At 35.0% G+C, this 13,371-nt stretch overlaps 1 pseudogene; it reads right to left on the bottom strand.

Annotated features, from left to right (window-relative positions):
* Positions 1 to 3,192: 3,192 nt before the first annotated feature.
* LOC141842665 (pentatricopeptide repeat-containing protein At2g22070-like) lies at positions 3,193 to 4,924 on the bottom strand (annotated as a pseudogene).
* Positions 4,925 to 13,371: the final 8,447 nt, after the last annotated feature.

The following is a 13,371-nucleotide window of genomic DNA, read 5'->3' as shown; positions in this document are numbered from 1 at the left end:
TTGATCATGATATTCTCATATCACCTCCAATTCAATTGGAGGGGCGTCAGCTCAAATAGAGGCATTTCCTCATACGGCTGAGCATGACTCCCAACCACCTCAAGATCAAGTGTTAATAAGGAAATCCATTAGGGAAAGGAGATCTACAATGTCACATGACTATATTTATCTCCAAGAGCATGAGTTTGACATTGGATTGGAAGATGATCTCACATCTTTCTAAAAAGTCAAACAATACCCTCATCCGAAAAAAATGGATGAGGGAAGAGATGAAGTCTATGGCAGACAACGACGTTTGAGAATTTATCAAATTGTCTGAAAGAATAAAACCTGTTGGTTGTAAATGGATATTTAAAATCAAACAAGATTCATAGAGCAATGTCGAAAAGTATAAGGATCGCCTTGTCGTAAAGGGATTTACTCAGTAAGAGAATATTGATTACAAGGAGACTTTTCGTCAGTTTCAATGAAAGATTCCCTTAGAGTAATCATGACACTTGTAGCTTATTATGATCTAAAACTCTATCAAATGAACGTAAAGACTGCATTTCTCAATGGAAATATTGAGGAAACTATATATATAGTGCAGTAAGAGAACTTTGAATCGGGAGATTTAAAACACCTAGTATGTAGATTAAAGAAGTCCATTTATGGGTTAAAACAAGCATTTCGTCAGTGATACCAGAAGTTTGATTAAGTAGTTTCTTCGTACGATTTTAAGAAAAATCCAGTTAACTAATGTTTGTATATCAAGTTCAGTGAAAGCAAATTTATCATACTTGTTCTATATGTAGACAATATGTTGCTAACAAACAATGATAAAAGTCTACTACTAAAAATCAAGTCATTTCTATCAGGTGAATTTGAAATGAAGGATCTTGATGATACATCCTTTGTTTTAGACATACAGATTTGTTCATGATCGTTCAAGGTGCACACTTGGACTTTCACAAAAAGCCTACATAGAAAATGGTGTTCATTCCGTATGACATACAGAATTGTGCTCTTGGAGATACTTCTGTGTCAAAAGATGACAGAGATTTAGCTTGCAACAATATCCACGTCATGAACTTGAGATTAAGGAAATACAGTAATTCCCTTGTGCATCGCAATAGAGAGTTTGATGTATACTCATGTACGTGTTTGGATCTTACGTACATTATAGGGATGTTAGGCAAATATTTAAGTAACCCTGGTTCAAATTATTGGAAAGCTATACAGAGGGTTATGCAATATTTTCAAACAACTAAAGATTATATGCTAATCTATTGGAGATCGGGTCATTTGGAGATCATTGGATATTCAGACTCCGATTTTACTGGATGCCTAGATAGAAGGAAGTCCTCTTCAGGTTATGTTTTTATGTGGACAGGAGGGATTATATCATGGAAAAGTATCAAATAGACGCTAATAACCACTTCGACTATGGAGATAGAATTTATAACCTACTACGAAGCTTCCAACTACGGGATATGGATGCGGAACCTTATCACAGGATTATAGATCATTGAGAATATTGACAGCCCATTGACGATCAACTGTGATAATAAAGTTGCAGAATTATATTCTAAGAATAATTATAGTTTGTCAAAGTTTAAACACATCGACATAAAGTTTATACGATTAAAGAAAGAGTTCAAAGTGGTTAAATTATGATAAAGTATATAAGGATGATTCCATATTAGCGAATTCACTCACCAAGGGTTTGTTGCCCAAGGTATTTCATCAGCATGTACTGAATATGGGGGTTCTTCGTATTGATGAAGTATCAATTTGGTAGGAATTTGTATTTGATGTAGTGTTCTATATTAATGAACATATATATTTTTGACTTATTGTACATACTAAAATTTTACGTGTATATGATTTTTTCTTTAACTCTCTGACATAAAAATATCATAATTTACTATTGCAGTTTTGCATATGATATTTATAAGTATGATATAGGATTTTATTTTGAGTCATAAGATTGAATCATGATTTACTACTACGGTTTTACATAAGGTTTAAGTAAATATGATTCGGATCCAATTTTGGGCATAAGGAGGATTCCTGAAAATGAGCATGTACATATCCCATTTCGTGTCATTTTCATACTACACATCCACATTTGATTTATGTCATTAATTAAATTAGAATTACGATTATTATTGGGTCTTGTTATAATTATAGTAACTCTGACTTTTTTAGTCATGCACTAATTGAATTAATAGACCAAATTGTTTAAGGGGGCATTTAACCCATAAAATTTTGGTATGTTGAGCTCAACTAAAATGTTGTGTGGTGTATACGATATCAAGTATAGCCCAAGTGGGAGATTGAAAGGATTAAGTCTCCATTCGGTGGGTTTATACTTGGCTTAACACCAACAACAATTGTCATTAAGGAATTAAATCTCAATTAAGTGATTTAATGCTTGTAACGTAAAAAGGAGTTTAGATTATTGGATGTGGATTCAATATGTAGATCTATAAACCAGGGTCGTTAACATTAATGGGTCGTTAACAGGTATGGGCTTCATGTGGATGGTCTTTGTAGGATGGGTCGATGTATAAGGAAGAAGCCTTGATTCATTTGGGAATGCTCTTGAGATCTTGATCAAGAGCTTCTTCTTCCTCCTCTCTTCTCCAATGAGAAGGACTTTGGTTGTTGCTCAATCCCTACAGAAAGACTTCTGCTACATTGCAAAAATCTCTCTGGCAATAAGTAAAGGATACAATGGCTATTGCTTTAAACTCAGGTAATCATTCGATTTTGCCGTTATATCAATTTAGTTTTTGATTTAGCTTTATAGATGATGATAACTAATCTTGTAAATGCATCATTGATTAAGTTCGATGTATCATATTATTGTGCTTACAAAACAAACATAATATTGTCATTTTAATCTCTAACCAACTCAAATTCTTCCAATATTTCCAACTCTTGTTTGTTGGGAAGTTGAAGTATTGATGAATGAACATTAAAAGAAAGCATGTGATATTGCATTATCCTCGTAAACACGGAAATAGAGAGCTTATACATCCCATACCTTATGATGTAGCTTATATATTGTTCAAGATAAAGACTTGCAAGATAGCACCAGTAGAAATTGCTTCAAGTAGCTTCGGCATGGCATAGACTAATTTTCATCGAGAAAGAATTGATGAATAGATGTATTCCCTACATTGCCAACAGCAACCTGCCATTGCTTCATTCCACTACTATTACTCTTTCATCTTTGATATGATCAACCAGAGTAGCAAGCAACCTGTAAATTTCCTCTGTCTCATAATGTGATGTATCACGAGCTACAAACATGTGCTTTCCATTCCTCAACTCCAGCCAACTGTAACCTGGATCCTTCTTCAATCCTTTTTCCTTCATGAGCACTTTGATGCGTCGAGCATCATCCCACAAGCCAGCTGCAGCATAGACGTTGGATAACAGAGTATATCTAGCTCCATTTTCAGGATCTAACATAAAGAGTGACTCAGCAGCTCTGTTTGCAATTTCCAAGTTCCCATGCACTCGGCATGCCCCAAGAAGTGCCCCCCATGTTGCTACACTTGCTGTAGCACATTCACAAGATAGACACTCTATGAAATCCATGGCTTCTTTGATTTGACATTTGCGCCCAAGCGCATCAATGAAGGCAGCATAATGTTCATCCCTAGGGGAGACACCATATTCTTTCTCCATCGAACATAGTATCCGACATCCCTCTGAGACAAGCCCTGCATGGCTACAACCAGAAAGAACCCCCAAGAATGTAACGTGATTTGGTCTTACACCCTCTGTCACCATCTTTTCAAAGACATCAAGCGATTGCTTTCCATGTCCATTCTGTGCATAGCCTGTTATAATCGAATTCCATGAAACAATATCATATTCAGGCATCCGGTGAAACAATGAAGCAGCTGAGACCATGTTCCCACACTTAGCATACATGTCAATCAAGGCATTGGAAACAAAGACATTGAAGGTGTCCAAACCTGTGCACCTTCGAAAAATAAACCCATGCACTTGTCTTCCTCGCTCAGTGAGTCCTAAACTCGCACAAGCACTCAAAACAGACACCAATGTGAATGGATTTGGAACAACCCCTTTCGTCATCATCTGCTCGAACAGCTCCAGTGCTGCCTCCTCCTCCTCGTTCTGCTCATACCCAGAAATCAATGATGTCCAGGAAACAGTATTACGCTCTGGCATGCTAAAAAATACTGCCCGAGCCTCTCGAAGTCTACGAGCTGAAGTGTAAGCTGCAACCAATGAAGTCCAAGTGACAACGTCCCTCCTTTCCATTTGATCAAACATGTGCTGAGACGAGTCGACGTCGCCACATTTCCCATACGAATCGATCATGACGTTTGACATTATAAGATTGAATTCGAGTCCAGCAACAATGACGGACGCATGCAACTGCCGGAGAGATTTCAAGAACCCCAGACCGGTACAGGCAGCGCAAACGCTAACGACAGTGAACTCGTCCATGACGACAAACTGCTTTAGCATACGGCGGAAGAGATCAAGCGCCTGTCTATGAAAGCCTTGCCGTGCTAGGCTCAGAATCATGGTGTTATAGCTAACGAGGTGTCGGTCAGGCAACCGATCGAACAGTTGGCGTGCAAGGTCGATGCGACCGGCACAGCAATAAGCAGCCAACATGATGTTGTAGGATTGGCGGTTCTTGAAGGGCAGGTCGTGGAAAGCGGATTCTGCGCAGCGGAGGGATCGGAACTTGGAGTAGAGCTCGACGAGGCGGTTGCCGAGGAGAGTGTGGCGGTTGAAGGCGGACTTGATGAGGCCAGCGTGGAGGCAGACGCTGAGCTTGAGGTTTCTGGTGGCGAGGCAGTGCTCGATGCAGGATAGAAAGCCGGGCGACGGCGCCGGCGGGAGCGATGCACATGGAGTTTGCAGAGAACCACGGAGAAGTAGTCTGCATGACATAGCGATGCGATACGTCGCGGCGTTGCCAAATTTGGCATATGAAATGAAATAGTTCCGGATTATATATAATAATTTTAAAAATTTAAATAGTAGATCGATGGTGTGAAATCGAATTTTCATCATTTATTAAAAAATTTAATTAAAAAAGTTATCATATATTTAGGGATAAATATAAAGGGTGTCTCATTTTAATTTTTTTTTATCAAAAGATACCCTTACTTCTGTAAAATGATATAATTATCCTTAAATGTATTGTTGAACCAGTTTTGATTTTTTGATAGATCAGTTTAAGTTTAAAATCTAAACCGGTCAGATGAGATTAAAATCGAATGTTCTTAAAGAAAAATTAGATCGGAAGTGCCCTTTCAAATTCTCTTTGTTGTTTCAAAATCAGTCCAAAATCCCTTGCTCGTGTCTTGTCTCATCTTCGTCAATCAATTCCACTGCATCGCTTGTCTACCGTCTCCTCAACTTCCTCTCTATCGACATTTTCGATTTGATCAACTTGAAGTTTCTCCTCATGTATTATCTAATTTGCCATCTCTTGAACTTTAGGGTTTGTCTAAAGCTATCAAGCATACAAGAAAAAAAATTATTCTTGATTTATCCCCAGTGCTCTTTTGATTTCTTAGTTTTTAATTTTTATTATTTTCATGATATGCTTACAGTGTCGAAGTTACAATTCCGTATTATAGTAGCTATAAAACTGTAGTTGTTACAATATAAATATTGTATAAACTAGTTAAGTTTAAGTTGTAACAGTTATGAAACTGTAGCTGTTATAATGTTATGTGAATATGTCAAGTCTATATTATAATAGCTATAAAATTATAATTGCTATAATATTATAATAGTTACTATTTCATAGCTATTATAACGTGAATGTTAAGTCAACAATTAAGTCTATATTGTAGCAGTTACGGTTTCTTAGCTGTTATAACATATATGTTGTGTGAAAATTAAAACTAAGAATAAAGTTTTTTCTTGTGTTAGATAGTTTTTAGACAAACTCTATATCTCCAGAGATAACAAGTTGCATGAGGAGAAACTCTAAGTTGATCAAATCGACATAAGTCAATAGAGACAACTTAGGAGGTGACAGGCAAGCAATGCGATGGAGTTGATCGGCAAAGACGGGATGGAGCAAGCGAGCGAGCGATTTTGGATAGATTTTGAAGCAGCAAGGAGAATTCGAAGGGGTACATCCGATCTGATTTTCCTTTAACAATATATTTCAACCCGCCGAGCCAAGTCAGAGTTTAAACTGGAAACTGGCCTACCATAAAATCAAAATCAATCGACAGTGCATTTGAGGATAACTATGCCATTTTACAAGAGGAGTTGATAAGGTGGGGCATCCTTTTGATTAAAATTAAAAAAAGAGAACTGAGGAGAAATCAAGAAAAAAAATTATTCTTGATTTCTCCTCAATGCTCTTTTGATTTCTTACTTTTTAATTTTTATTATTTTCATGATATGTTTACAGTGTCAAAGTTATAATTCCGTATTATAGTAGTTATGGAACTGTAGCTGTTACAATGTAAATATTATGTGAACAAGTCAAGTTCAAGTTGTAACAGTTATGAAATTGTAGGTAATATAACGTTGTAGCAATTATGATTTCATAATGGCTACAGTGTGAATATTATGTGAATATGTCAAGTTTGTATTGTAATAGTTATAAAATTATAATTGCTATAATATTATAGTAGTTACGATTTCGTAACTACTACAACGTGAATGTTAAATAAATAAATTAAGTCTATATTGTAGCAATTACAGTTTCTTAACTATTATAACGTGTATGTTGTATGAAAATTAAAACCAAGAATAAAGTTTTTTCTTGCGTTAGATAGTTTTAGACAAATTCTAAATCTCAAGAGATAACAAGTTGCATGAGGAAAAACTCTAAGTTGAGGAGAAACTCTAAGTTGATCAAATTGACATAAGTCAACATAGTCAGCTTAGGAGGTGATAGGCAAGCAATGCAATGGAGTTGATCGACGAAGACAAGATGGGGCGGGCGAGCGAGCAATTTTAGAAAGATTTCGAAGCAGCAAGGGGAATTCGAAGGGGCACATTCGATCTGATTTTCCTTTAACAATTGATTTCAATCCTGCCCAACCGATTCAGAGTTTAAACTTGAAACTGGTCTACATAAAATCAAAATCGATCGAACAATGCATTTGAGGATAACTGTATTATTTTACAAGAGGAGCTGATGAGGTGAGGCATCCTTTTGATTAAAATTAAAAAAAAAGGAGTGTCTCTGTGATAATTTCAATAAAAAGAAGTTTTATTTTTTTCATATATTTAATATAGTATGAGAATATTTAATTAACATTAATTACAAAATTTATTTTGTATTTTTTATAACTTTTAACACCTTTAGTATACTTTAAAAAATGTTCATTTATCACCCTTACCCTTACGAGTATGGTGTAGTGACAATGTATTTAGACAAGTAATTAAAAAAATTAAAATTTAAATCTTAAATGAGATGAATATCTTAAAGGTCAATTTTTGAGTACACATAAATTGTACTCCAAATTTATCTAATAGGTGAATCAGAAAAAGATTATCTATATTTAAAATTAATCAGACAAACTCAAACACTTTGGTTATCAAAAAATAAAATGATCATTCACCCCTATAATTTTTAATAAATTTATTGAGCTCATTTGGGCCCCTCAAAATAAACAAATGGTGTTTACAGATGATGAATTTAAAATTTACCCAATGAACTCAATAGCAATCAAGAAAACTCCTTGACATATAGTCCCTAATGCTTTAGTTTTCTTCAATCATTAGAACTGCTTCTTGAGTTTCCTTTTAAAGTCCTTCCAAGTGTTTATTGAATAAAGACCCTTACTCTTGTCATCAAACTTACAATATCACCATGTCTATGCAACATTTTATAAATAGATGGATGAACCATTGATCCTCGAAATATCGTCCTATTTGCCCTTGATGTCGAAAACCCTCTCAAGATTGTACAAGAAACTACTAACCTCCTTGTCATTGGGAGCACCTTCATACATGACTATCGATGGCATTGGGAAAGAGTTGAGGTTGCTACACTTGAACACCTTGAGCTAATTCCACATGTGTTCCTATAACCCTCATCATATGCGCGTGCTTCCATTTATTCCGATAAGTAGTCTCACAACTCTCGCTCTACAAACACTCAAAGTTTGGTGAGCTCCTAAGTGATAGCATGTAGTTCGACATGATAAATATTCTTGTAAGAGTAATGATAGGTAACATGAAAATTGAGCATGAATGTAGTATGACACACTCAATGCATGGATATGGGTCCCACTGCATATCAATAGGACCCACTTGCATTGAGTGTGTCATGCTACATTCATGCTATAATTTTTCATGCTATCTATCACTTGTAATTGAGGATGACCTTCTTGGTGACAACACCTAACTCACTATACTCCTCTACCCTATCTAAACGGTTAGTGAGATTCCTAATAATGAACTTTACCACTTAGAGATCTTCGTCTAAGCTATCACCGACGATATAATCACCTCTATGGTGGATTGAACCTTTGAGATAGCTTGCCCCAAGGTAGCCACTCATGCTTCAATAACATCCACATCTATTGCCTTGGCCTTGCCATGCTCGCCTTGCGTGTGTTAGGCCTAACCGTATGATGTCATTGCTCTTAAGCACAATATTTAGATGTTGAATAATGGGGACTTGCTCTGATATCACTTATCACGAGCTTAAATTCAACACCATTCACCCATGCAATACTTAAACAACTTATTCATGTAAAGTTGTTAAGTCTAACTCGCTAAAGACCCACAAAATAAAGAGATTGGTAACTAAAAAGAGCTTGATAATATTATTGAGGATGTTCATTCTCTTTCTAAATAGACAATTGGGACCATCTTGATCTAATAGTGTACATTGTGGGTTTACAAGACGCCTATAAAATATTTAGCCATTTTCATGGTGAAAAGATTTCAAAGAAATATTTAGAATAATCTAAAAGAATAATGATACCTAAAAGAGTAAGCCAAACTATAGATCAAGAACTTTCCTTGGGCTTGAATTTAAACGGGTTGTGATCTTATATTATACTAATTTAGATATCTAACTCTTCGAATTGACTAATTTTAAAGGTGACCAATTTAGTCTTACGAAAATTTTTCATCGACTATCAAGGTAAATCTGAAAGTGCAAGTGTCTCATCGTCTAACAGTCAACGTCCTAAGTTTTTCATCTTGTAGTGCGCCATAGTTGGAACTCTTCTGTAAAAAAGGTAGAATCCGCCACTTTAGTGGCCCCACACGGTCGGCCCCACGACCATCTGTGAGGAGGTAAATCGAGAAACTGCAATTAGTCACGATGCAGGAGGATATTGCATTTGAACCCTTGCCCTCTTCTGCAACTCTGTTGCGTCGTAACCAACTCGGCTATGTCCCGGGGGGTAAATTGTAGTGGATAAACTTTTTATAATGATCGGCCCTACCGCCAAAACGGTCCCATATCAGAAAATCCTCTAATGGCCTGTTTGGATGGGGTGAGAGAAGGTTCATTAACGGAAAGGGAGGGGAGGGGAAGGAAGGGAAAGAGAAGTATTTATGTTCATCTTGTTTGGAAGGAAGGGAAAGTTCATTAACGTAATATGTGTTACCTTGTTTGGGAGGAAAGGAAAGGAAATAAAGGTTAAATGTATGAAATTACAAAAATACCTTTACTTCTTAAAATAAATCTACATATGAAAAAAATATGTATAATTCATTAAATCTTCCTTACACCCCCAAATAAAAAAAATTTAAAAAAAATAATGAGTAGACATACAATAAGCATGCAAAAATATAAAATCTGTATACTTTGATATGACAAAAGATAAATCAGTATTTTTACGTATATTTTTATAAAAATTTATTGATGTAAGAATTGAGTGAAAAGATCGTGTTCAATTAGAGAAATTTAAAAATTTTAAATTAAATAAATTATTTGAGAATTAATATGTTAAAACAAGGATAAAATTGGAACAAATAATATTTAGAGTTACTTCCCCTTCCTTACACCCCAAATTGGAGTGTAAACAAATCTTCCTTTTCATGGGTAAGGAAGCTGAAGACTTATCCTTCCTTACTCTTCCCTCACTCCTTTACAAACAAGGTTAAAAGTTCCCCTCTACTCTTCCCTCACTCATTTACAAACAAGGTTAAAAGTTTCCCTCCCCTTATTTACCCTTCTTTCCCCTTCCCTCACTTCCTCCCAAACAAAACATAAGGGATTTTTTGGAGCCTCCCCTTATTTACCCTTCTTTCCCCTTCCCTCACTTCCTCCCAAACAAAACATAAGGAATTTTTTGGAGGCATGGTACCACTATGTTGATAAGAGCATAGTGCCGAAACAACACCTCAACCACTAAGTACATATTGCTAAGACTTGAATCGCACAACACCTCAATCAACAAATACATATTGCTAAGAGGACTCGAACCTGGAACCTCAAGCAACACACATCTCCATACTTACCACTTGAGATAAAGCACTTCGATCTATTTAAACTGTGGGCTCAAACTATGAGTGCTTAGGGATTATTGGAGCATCGTTGTAGTTGTATCGTAGTGCAGGGATCATTGATCTATCAATGAGTTGACTAAACTCAAATTTGTTGGGTCGACATTGATGACTAAGCTCAAGGCCCACTAAGTGAAACATAAATTGGGCTCAACATGTAGTCTCCACCACATGGAATAATCCCATCCACGTAAAGGTAGTAAATTAATTCATATCAATTATTGACAGCTAGTTGAAGTAGAAATTTCTAACAACCAGTCCCATCTTCCAACTGTATTCAAAGATAAAATTAAATAATAATAATAATACATAACTACTCTTAAATGATGGAATTTGATATGTACATGTTGATGACATTATTAATGAAATATTAATTCTATTAATTTATTTATGATTGTGACACCTCATCCATCCACTGATAGTTAGTATTCTAAATAAACAAAGTCACGTGCTTCTATCAAAACCTATCTACTTATCTGTTTGACTCCATTCAAATTCAATATTTGTTTTTTTTATAAAAAGTTCAAGTGTGTTTCCATTTTACCCCAATCTTCTCCGCTATTTCTCTTAATGTAGTAAAAGGTGAAAATGTTTATCTCGGATGCCTTTTAATATCACAGTGATCAAGTGATTTCGAATTTTATTTTTTAAATATTAAATTGATATTTTTATATGATAATTTACTATCTGAGTACCAACTTGACTAAATCGAATTACTTATAAAATGGATGATTGAAGGATAAAATGATAACGATTCTAAATTGTAAAGGATATTTTGGTAATTTTATAACTTCCCAAGGGTGTTTAAAAAAGATACTGCTGATATTTACCGTAACGGGGCGTATCTAATCTACCCGCCTCCTTTGTCCCTTGCCCATGTGTGGGGCCCGCTTGTGAGCGTTTGTCAACCGGCCACCTGGAATACTGACGTGGCTTATTATTTTTTTCAAAAAAGAGAAAGCGAACAGCGTGCCCTGTCGTCAGCTTCCGGCTCGAAATTCTTGATATGCTGACGTGGCGTCTCTTCTATATTGCCCGAGGTGGCATCCAATATTGATGTTTTGTCTTTATACCTTGCATCATGAACGTCTGTTTATTATTATTTTTTTAATTTTTTATTATTATTATTTTCATATTATAAGGAGTTAGGATTAGAATTTTAAGACTATTTATACATCTATTTAATTATTTTTTATTAATTTTTTTCAATAATATTTTATTAATTTTTTAAAGATGACTTTTGAATATTTATTGTCTATTATTATGCGAAATCAACGGATTTTAAAATTTTTTTTTTCAATATTTGTGTTTGAATCAAAGGATTCAATAGTTTCCACTATGTTATCTACTTTGTTAACCTTTAAATTGGATCATCATATAAATTAAAAGAAAGGTGAATGTGATTATTATTATTATTATTATTATTATTATATTAATAAAAAAATTTATACAAATTATAGAAGAGAATAAAGGTTTGGATCTCGATAAAATACCTTTTCACAGATAATTATGAGGTCGATCATATGAGACTGTTAGGGTGGCACATTCTACTTTTTTACAGAAGAGCAAACAAAGAAGTTGACTTTGACCAAGCAAGTCAAGTAATGTTTGGAATGAGTTAAATCATAGTCAAAACATTATCAATAGGTTAATTAAATTGATTAGTAACAAAAAAAAGGACAAGGAGTTAGTGAATAAAACTCCTCTTAAAACCAAGCAAAGCCAAAAGTAGTTTAACTACTTCACCAACAATTAGTATATCAACTTCGATTCGATATAGTTGAGGCTTTGGTAATGAGAAGTCTATCATCGACTTTGGCCAAATCTAACTCCTATTGGCTTAATATATTAGTCACCAAATCAAATGGATGGCACTCTAATCTTTGAGAAATTAATGGCAAAACTTTATTTTATTTCTAAATTATACACTTAATTTATAAATACATAGGGAAAAATATGGTTTTATAACTATGTAATATCTCTAAGAATTAGACTAAAAGTATTCGCGATTCACCCTCCCTCTCTCGACGACCCTGATCCTACCGTGTCTTCACCATACCTTATCTTCATGGGAAGATCCCTACGAGAAGATAAGGATGAAGATTTCAAGCTCAACTTTAGTATCTAAGTCCATGCCAAATTCTATGTCTGAATCTATGCCAAATTTTATATCTAAATTTGTGTCAAATCCTATGTATGAACCTATGCATGAAAAGCTCAACTCTATAATATAAAGTGGAATTCGCCATCCCAACGGTCTTATACGGTCGGCTCTACAACCATCTGTGAGAAGATAAATCAAAAAATTACAATTGACCACTACGGGAGAGGGCATTGCCTTGGCTTTTGCCCATTACAGTAAGTCTGCCCCACAGTAATCAACTCAACTATACCCCGAGGACATGAAAAACTCAACTCTATCATTGAGCATGTGAGATTTGACAAGACATATTGAAGAAGATAATTTCCCCATAAACTAATTCAAGTCCAAAACTCACCCAAGCTCCTAAGTATGACAATTTCTAGTTCTTCCTTACAAGTTGAAATTGAATCTCATGTAGGTGATGATGAGAACCTAAACCTTTCTAGGAAATAAACTAGAGAATGCACAAAATGACCTTTTTATCATCTTGTGAACTTTCTATCTTTTAAACATTTTTCACCATCACATAAAGCTTTCTTGGTTAAGGCACACTATCCAATGAGACATTGGAACAAGCCATGAACAAAGAAATGAAGATATTACATAAGAACAAAGTATAGGAATTAGTGAAGTTGTGAAAGTAACCTATGGAGTATAAATGGGTCTGTATAGCCTCCGGAATATGGTTGAGTTGGTTAGTACAAGACAGACTTGTTGAAATAGGCAAGAATCGAATCTCGACG

The sequence above is a fragment of the Curcuma longa genome, chromosome 12 (assembly GCF_044706935.1).
Source record: "Curcuma longa cultivar G26 ecotype Majalengka, Jawa Barat chromosome 12, ITB_CL_G26_1.1, whole genome shotgun sequence".
Classification (NCBI taxonomy): Eukaryota; Viridiplantae; Streptophyta; class Magnoliopsida; order Zingiberales; family Zingiberaceae; genus Curcuma; species Curcuma longa.
This window is presented reverse-complemented; position numbering and strand designations above follow the sequence as displayed.